The sequence below is a fragment of the Rhinolophus hipposideros genome (assembly GCF_964194185.1).
Source record: "Rhinolophus hipposideros genome assembly, chromosome: 9".
NCBI lineage: Eukaryota > Metazoa > Chordata > Mammalia > Chiroptera > Rhinolophidae > Rhinolophus > Rhinolophus hipposideros.
Genome location: NC_138055.1, coordinates 26,727,524 through 26,734,561, shown reverse-complemented (window position 1 = coordinate 26,734,561; position 7,038 = coordinate 26,727,524). Strand labels below are relative to the sequence as shown.

Genomic DNA, 7,038 nt, shown 5'->3' with positions numbered 1-7,038 from the left:
ATGAAAACCTGCCAACAGAGTCCAGGCAGGTTAAATATACAAACTGAAGCAACAACTGTGGGAAACTGCAGAATATATGCCATGTCCAAAGGGCATAATTGCTGCTTAGCTCTAGTTACCGCTGTGGGGAAAAATGCTGGCCACTCAGGATTTCCAGATCTGATTTTCCAAGAACAACCAGGAATGTAGCCTTTTTAAAAATGTGAATGCTCTTTCTCTTAAATGTGGACAATTAATTCAAATAACGAGCCAAACAAAGTACATCCCATCTATGGGTCAGATTTGGCCTAAGCTGCCAGGTTGTGGCTTTTAAATGAGATAAGACCTTTAAGTTCCTTGCAAGTCTAAAATTTCATGAGTCTTCAGTAGTATGTTTTAAAACTAACTAGTTCTCCCTGGGTGCATTCCTTAAATTGTTTCCTTGTCGTTAGTGTTTGTTTATTTGGCTATCGGTCTCCTAAGTAAACACTCTGGAGTTTGTTGTCAGAAGAAGGTACGACTTCTTCCTCCTGCCTCTAGCATTAAGTAACCAAATGTTTTGCTCCCTGACCCTTAGCATCAGAATCAGCTGAGCACGCATGTGCTTCTCCTGTGATGTCTGACTTTCTGGTGTACATATCCTGGAGTAGGTAGCCTCTGTGCAGTGCAAAGCTTTCTCCTGTTCCTTTGTCTGGAGGAAATTTTAGTCCTTCCATAAGTTCTATGTAATATTAATTTACAGACGAGTCAAACTAGGAGAAGCTCAACAATCAACAAAAGACTTGAGATTCAGAAGCCTAGGAAAAGGAATGGATGCTAAATGGTAGAAAATGGAGGAAGTGCCTTAAGAGGACAGCAGAGCCGAACATTACTCACAAGATCGTGCCTTATCCATTTCATATCTTTCTTAGAAGTTTCCAGCAAAGGAGAGCCTTTGGCCATTCCCCTCAGGCCAGACTTCCCTGGACCAGGACTACTCTGTCAGAGTGATTCTCTGTCTTCCATCCAAGAACTGTCACATTTTTTTCTGGTTAAACCATAGCTGGCTGGCATTCTTTCTCTTGTCACCTTAGGTCACTCATGACTAGGACCCATCATTTCCTCCCTGTAACTGGACCTTGAGAATCTTCACCTTTCAGTGTTTCAGTGGAACCAACGATGATGCTTTAAATGTCTCTCAAGGTAAAGAAAATAAGGCTCAAAGGCCAATGAGATTAATAAGGAGGAAGACATCCTCCCAGCAAGTTAGAGTTTCTGAGAGGTGGCAGCAGAATTTAGTACTAATAAAGTTAGGTATCCACATAGTATGGAATTGGGAAACGTATCTCAAACTGCAAATTCTCTGTAAGAGTCTTTAATTTTTAAAACTTTGATTACATAAAATACATGTATATATTTTTACAAGTGTGTTCTGGATCGTTTGATAACCTTGTAACTAGGGGCTGAAATGTAGTTTCAGGTAATTCATTTACAATTATGTTTATGATTAGCTTCTAATTCAGTACCTCTCAAGTATTTCAAGGGGCTTCCTAGGGGTTTATGAATTTTAAGTTGGAAAAATAACTGGTGTATAGATAGAAACTAGGTTCTGGAATGAGGTACTTCTAAGTATTGTTTATCTCAGCAGGTTACTTAACCTGACTAAGCGTCTGTGTCCATAACATTGATATAATGTTAAAGAGGTTTAAATAAAATAATGCTTGAAAAGAGTTGAACACAGTGTTTGGCATATAGAAATCACTGGAAAAAAAACACAAACCACATTCTTCTATATAGTTATTATTCCTATTGTTGGTTGTTTAAAAAATTATATCATCTATTCTTGCTTTTGATTCTATTTGTGTCATGGATATTTCATCTAGTATTTCCAAATAACACACAGGCACAGACTTAGAAGACAGAGAGGGTGGTTATTGATGTATTATGATCTGAGGCAACCTATGAGGAACTTCTTAATAATACTATTTGAATTCCTCCCTTGCCACTAAACTTCTAGCATTCACGATTGAATCCTCATCTTCTTGTACTGGAAAAAGCTAGCTGTCTGCCAACATCTGTGTTTCCCCTTCAGAGAACTGAGTTGTCACTGGAAGCAGCTACCCACCCAGACATGGACTATATTTTCCTCTTCTTCCTGCACCTGACATGGCCTTCCTTCTAATGTTTACTGGTGGAATGTGAGCAGAAGTGATGTGTGGTATTTTCAGGTCAAGATTTAAGAAGCAGATGTACATTCTCCACCATCTTTGTCCTTCCACTAGCTGGTTTCATTTGAAGAGGAGGCCCTAAGGGAAAACTAAACTTCAAGATGGAAGGAGGCTGCATCCTTGAACTACCGACTGGAAGAAAATTCAATCAACTGGGAGCACTTACTGTAGGTGGTTAAATGAATGAAAACTAAGCCTCTGTTATGTTTGTGCTATATATTCTGGGGTGTATCATTTATTGCCCCTAATGTTACCCTAATTAATACAGAAATTGATACTTTGAAGGAAATGCTGCTACATTAAAAAGCTAATGTATTTGCAGAACATTTGGGCAGTAGGTAGCAAAGAAACAGATATTGGGTGCTGGAAAGGTGGAGACCCATGTTTATTAAAGCTATGTTTATCAAAACTATGTCTATTAAAGCTATGTTTATTAAAACTGTGTCTATCATAACTTAAAAAGCAGACTCCATTACTGCAATGAACCAGTGACTGCTGTACAAGTATATTCTTCTCTTTCTTAACAGGAGTTTTTATTCTGATTATCTTATCCCCGTTTTATCATCACACAGTGAGAGGGGCAGATAGTTTCTCTATGTGTTTGTATATCACCATACTGAGAAGAGCTTCAGATGGGAAGACTTCATATTTCCTAAAGAATGCTGGACTTTGAGCATATGCTTGAACTGGAGTGGACTATAATATGTGTTATTATAGTATGTGTAATTAAAGTGAGGAAAAAAAAGGGTGTGCATAAATATTTGGTGAAAAGAATGGCAGACTGAGGAAAAGGAAACTTCTGTTCTCTCTTCCATATTATACACCAAATTTCATCTAACCTAAGATTTCATTGATTGTCAAATACACAGTTTTATGTACTGCTAAAATAGAAAAAATACTGCCAACTAAATATGAATTTACATTGAATACTTGTCCTTGATTAAACAATGCTTTTTTTGTCAAAGAAATGTTAAAGTGTGAAAAATGTGTAGATGAGGAGTAATGAAAAACGTTAATTTTTTTCTGAGAACTGACTATCCCATTTATGACAATATTTACCAATCTCCTCTGCCTCAAGCTATTGCCTTGAGACTACTTCTCATGAGTAGAGTATGAGTGGAAGCGAGGTGTGTCACCTCTAAGCCAGAGTCTTTAATATGTGGGTACCTTGTGCACACTCTGTTTTCTTCTGTAGCTGAAAGCAGATGACAGTGAGATCTAGGCGATGGTAAAGCCACAAAGAAAAAACAGAGTTTTCTGAATCACTAAATGGAAGAAAGACACCTACAGACCAGGAATACCCATAGTGGCCTGTGATGTGAGTGAGAAATAAACTTCGATTTTGTTTAAGGTATGTATTTTCAGCATTTATTTATTACCACAGTTAATATGATCCTAATTAACACACTTTCTCATCTGGGTTATTGTAAGGATTAAAGAAATTATTATATGAAAAGCTCTTACAAGAATGTCTAGCATATAATAAGCCCTAAATGAATGTTAACTATTATTATTATTTAGAATGCTCTTTAAAAATGCAAATAGCCTTGGAGGGGTGATCTTCAACTTTTATTTTTGGAAGTTAGAAAGTTATACAGACAACAACTTAAGAGTCAATTAATCCAAGCTCTGTCACTTTAGAGATAAGTAAATGAAGTCACTGAAAGGATGAATGGCTTGCTATAAAGTCACTAATAAGCAATTTAGTATGAATTAGTTCCTCTGTTTCAGCCAGGAAAGAGCGGGATGCTATAAGAATGAGACTGTGGATGGGGAGAAGTGCAGATGCTTTGAAAATTGGGTTATTACCTGTGAGGGAGAGCCTGGGATTGGAGCCTGTGGCAGCTGAAGCAAGGAACAACAGGATACTTGGTAAGAGGGTTGGGAGAGGCAAAGAGGAACTACACAATAATGTTTTCATCCCATTACTAAATATATAGTATGTCCAAAGTTGCTTAGTAAAAGTCCCTTTGTCCTAAAGTCATTTTCTCTGGAAATGGCCCCCCAAAAAGACTCTGTAGAAGAGGAGAGCCTAGGTGGCCATGCTGATAGAATGTATCCCAGTTCCTCTACCCTGGCAGATTGGAACAGAGATGTACATGTCACCCAAGCTGAGACAATAGGTGGCTTCTCTTGGAACCAGTGTGGAATTGGCTCTCTGAGAGTTAGATGTGTTAGCTGCCGGAAGCCTATGTGTTATATGTAGCATCATGCCTGTTTTATGGCCTAGAAAAAGCCATGTGCAGTCCCAAATCAAGGAAAAGCAGAAGTTATGAATAAGTGAAAGGATCTGTGCTGTGGAGATAAGAATGTGGTAGATATTCAGAAAAGAGCAAATAAAAGAGGCCAGTGGCTCCAGGATTTATGGAGCACGACCCCCACCCTGACAGCTTACCAGTTCTCATCCTCAGCTCCCATGTGGCTGAACTGAATAGTGTTTTCATGAGTTCTCTCTGTCCTTAAAAATAAAGCTACTTAAATAAAATCTGAACTAAGTCGATATTTGAAATTTCAATCAAGAAATTGGTAGTAACACAGTCAATAACTAAATCAATTAAAATTTAAATTTCCTAATTAAATTTAATTACTTGCTGTCAAGTAACAACAATAAAAGTTCGCCTCTGTGCAGAGAAAAGGTGTTATAAAGCCACCGCTACTATTAGAAGTATGTCCTCCAGGTTCTATTAGGTTGGTGCAAAAGTAATTGCGGTTTTTTGCAATTTTTTTTTTAACCTTTTAAACTGCAATTACTTTTGCACCAACCTAATAGTTTTAAGAGTCTGAATTTGATGCTTTTCTAGGTAGTCTAATATCTTAGAGATCATCTTAGTAACGGTTTGAGTTGATGGGATCAAATGTTTCATATTTCTACCACAAAGATAAAACAAACCATTTTTTTAGATGTCCAATTCAAGAATTTTTTTGTAGGTGTGAGGGAGAGGGGTAGAGATGGAATTTTTCTTCATTACAATAGTAATACATATTCATTGTAGAAACTTTTTTTTTAATTGGGGAATATTGGGGAACAGTATATTTGTCCAGGACCCATAATCTCCAAGTCAAGTCATTGTTGCTTTTTTCCAATCTGGTTGTGGAGGGCGCAGCTCAGCTCCAAGTCAAGTCTTTGTTTTCAATCTAGTTGTGGAGGGCACAGCTCACTGGCCCATGTGGGAATCAAACCGGTGACCTGGGTGTTATGAGCAATGTGCTCTAACCAACTGAACCAACAGGTGCCATCATTGTAGAAACTTTTGATAATATAAATAAAGAAAAGAAAAATTCTAAAAAATCAGAGTTTACCACTAACCATTAGTAATTTGGGGGACAAAAATCCCAACAATGATGAAAATGTAATCACATCAGTACCTTGAACTGTCCTAAACAATTCATGTAACTTTACTGGTTATATTTCTTGGTGGGTTTTTTTGTTGTTGTTTTGGGCTTTTTCCCCCCAAAGAATTCACTGAGGACCAGAATTTGAATCACTGGGAAACACTTTTGGAATCAGATTTCTTTATCTTTTTATGATGAACAATAAATGCATTTACTTAATTTTGTTCCTTTGTTCCTTAGGAAATAAAAACTCATTATCTAATTGAGATATCCTGTATGTCAGAGACATGGAGATTTAAACCATGTCCTTAACTCTTTATATTCTCTCACCTGTTTTTTATCAGCAATTTAATGGAAGCATATTTTTTATTTCCTAGCTGTCCATTTGTGTTTCCTGTTAAGACATCAAATCTAAAATGACTTTAACTCCAGAAGGGTCTCCTTGGCGACTCCAGAATCATGATCTGTTTTATTCCCTCCTTATTTGGGCTTTCACTGGGCTCATCTCTGTTCATTTTCTAAAAGTCAGATATTTCATTCTTTTAACCATTAGGGCAAAAATTAATTATCTTTGTTCCTCTTATCATTCTCCCTTGTTAGATTTAATTGACCCTTTCTTGTTTCATTTACCATATTTTAAAAATGAATTATCCCAATCTATGTTACTTGCTCCTCATAGCAAGGATTAATTGCCTTAGTAAAATCCTACTGTTTTGATAACCAAGGTGGTATAAGAGTTTTAGAGGTGCTTTGTTTTCTTTCACACAGAAGATTTTTGCCACAAGGCCATATTTATCTCTGTTTTTAACTAATAAAGGGGAAACAATTGAAAAACTAAATTGCCTAAACTCTCCACTCTGGTTTTCTGAATTCTGAATTTCTGAATTCCAAACTTTTTTAGAGAGGCCGTTTTAGGAGGATAACATTGTCTTGTTTGGCTGCCAGGAACATATGTTTCCATTTTCCTAAATCATTATCATCTTTTTTAACCAGGAAAGACTCACACTTTACTTGTTATATGAAAAGTTAGCCGAAGTTTTGTCCAGAAGAGTAGAGGATTATCTGCTTAATCTGATTACACATGACTGGCAAGTATCATAATTGAATTTCAGAAATTTCAGTGACTCTCAGCAGCTAGAATAGGTGGAATGTAGGAGAGTCTTTCAATACACATTCAGTTAACAAATATTTATGGAATTTCTACTATGTACTGAGCACTGTTCACATATGAATAGAATGGACCTGACCCCTGCTCTCAAGGAAGTCAGGGTCTAATGGGAAAGATGAACAGATATATGTTGCAATATGTGGTGTTAGAATCTGTGATTGTGGTAAGCATAGTGTTAGAGGAGAACAGACGAGGTGGGGAATGACAGAGATAGGACACACGTGCTGAGACTTCAAGGACTAGAAGAGGTAAACTGAGGGGAGAGTATTCTAGAAAGACAAAAGAGATGGGGGAAATATTTAAAGCATGAGTAGGGTGGTCAGGGAACTCCAAGGACTTGATGTAACTGGT

General features: G+C 37.1%; 1 protein-coding gene across 6 annotated transcripts in view; it reads left to right on the top strand.

Moving 5' to 3' along the window:
• The first annotated feature begins 3,326 nt into the window (after positions 1 to 3,326).
• LOC308501774 (uncharacterized protein) overlaps positions 3,327 to 7,038 on the top strand; it is a 101,545-nt gene continuing 97,833 nt past the window's right edge. For 3 of the 6 annotated variants that reach the window (XM_081058774.1, XM_081058777.1, XM_081058773.1), the window contains exon 1: positions 3,332 to 3,537. The gene's annotated coding sequence lies outside the window, so the exon portion shown is untranslated. Of the gene's footprint in view, positions 3,538 to 7,038 lie in introns of all 6 variants that reach the window. The other 3 variants (XM_081058776.1, XM_081058775.1, XM_081058778.1) reach the window with 2 other exon arrangements.